The sequence below is a fragment of the Carlito syrichta genome, unplaced genomic scaffold (genome assembly GCF_000164805.1).
Source record: "Carlito syrichta isolate Samal-C Ts95f unplaced genomic scaffold, Tarsius_syrichta-2.0.1 Scaffold305711, whole genome shotgun sequence".
Classification (NCBI taxonomy): domain Eukaryota; kingdom Metazoa; phylum Chordata; class Mammalia; order Primates; family Tarsiidae; genus Carlito; species Carlito syrichta.
In genome coordinates, this window is record NW_007249807.1 from 76120 (window position 1) to 78010 (window position 1891).

Sequence of the window (1891 nt, forward strand, 5' to 3'; positions counted from 1 at the left end):
TGTGCCGCACGAGCCTCACGGGGCTCAGGGGATGCGCCGGGGCCCCCGCTCCCAGGAGGGTCGCCAGCTGCCCTCCTTCGACTGGCGAAGGGGAGGGGGCAGCGGCGCGGACGGGGAAGGGTGACATGGGCGCTTCTCTTCCCGCCTCTGTAGGGGAAGAGCCTTGATCCCGAAAGCGGCGCTTGCAAACTTTTCCCGGTTTCTGGAGGGGGTGAGAGAGAAAGAGATGGAGAAAACACAAATTGTGTACCATACTCTTCCCTCTTTTCTCTTTAGATTTTCCTTTACTGGTCCCTTCCCCCTCTCCACCCGCCCCATTTTCCTACTCGTTTTTTGGGGGGTCCCTGCCTCCTTTTCCTTTTTTTTTTTTTTTTCTTAACAGTCATGATGACAAAGTTGAATTTCCTCTCCCAATAGCTAGTCTTTACAGTCTGATTTCCTCATCAGCTTCTACCTATGTGAGGATTTTGAAACTGCCCACTCCCTCTTACCTCTCCCTAAACTCACCTTCAGGGTGTCCCCAACCAAGAACGTGGAGTGGAAGAGGAGTTATGCGTTTCATCCTCCAGAGCCGCCAAGCCCCTCTGCATTCCGGTGTTAAAGGAACTGGCCTTTCCCAGTCAGTAATTCGGGAATTTCATTCCATTTTTCTCTTTTTGTTTCTTCCTTTTTTTTGTAGTCAATGTAGTGTAAAACCATTGTAAAAGTTTGTCTTGACTGTGAAAAAATGCCCCTGATTTTACTAGAATCATAGAGTTGCAACACCCTGCTCAAAGACAGGAAAGGGATTTATGTACAGAATCTCTTTATAAAAGAGGAAATCAATGCCAAGAGCCACTGAGATATCTTTTCCCCAAATTTATTTGACAATGATTTGTTGAATACCTACTGTGACCTGGCATAACATGTCAGATTCTTTCCATTGGCTGAAGCATAAATATAGGTTTCATCTAGCCAGTTACCTTTGATTATCTCCTGTTGCTAAAGTTGTTCAGTTTCTAGACAAAACTTTGTAAAATGAAACTTAACAACTTTGAAACACAAGATGGTGCTCCATGAAGTTAATTGTGCTGGTATGTTGGCCTTCTTCCTGTAGCCATTCTGGTTGGTATAAGGAGAAATGGTCACTTTTAGAAGACAGGTTTGGAAATGTGACTTTAGCAATTCTTTTTTTTTTTTTGAGTTGGAGTCTCACTCAGTCGCCCAGACTGGAGTGCAGTGGCCGCTCCCGGCCACCGCAGGCTCGACCTGCTGGGCTCCAATTCTGTGAGCTAAATCACCAGATATGTAATGAGAGTATTGAGCATTAGGGGACAGGAAAAGCACTGCGAGGTAGGGCTCTAGGCTTCATGGTCCTAACCAAGTGCTTCAGTGGAAAAGGTGTCAACAAACGTTCTGATTAATCTAGCTACGATTATTTGTCTGATAGTAGAGGACTTCTTGTGACATAGCACAAGAAGTGTTCACATTGCTGTGCAAGAACAATGGACATTTTCAGTTCAGATTTCAAGAAAGAGTTTTTAAAAAGTCAACATGCATGGAATACTTACCATGTGCATAGTACTCTGAACACACACACACACACACACACACACACACACACACACACACACATACACAGTTTTCTCTCAGTATCTGTGGGGATTGGTTCCAGGAACCCCCAGTACACCACAATTCATGAATGTTCAAGTCCCTGATGCAAAATGGCATAGTATTTACATGTAACCTATGCACATCTTCCCATATACTTTAAATTATCTCTAGATTACTTACAATACCTAACACACTGTAAATAGTTGTTATACTATATTTTTTAAATAGGTAGGTTTTTTTCTTGAGTATTTCTCTTCCTTAATTGGTTGAATCTCAGGATGAGGAACCCAAGGATACA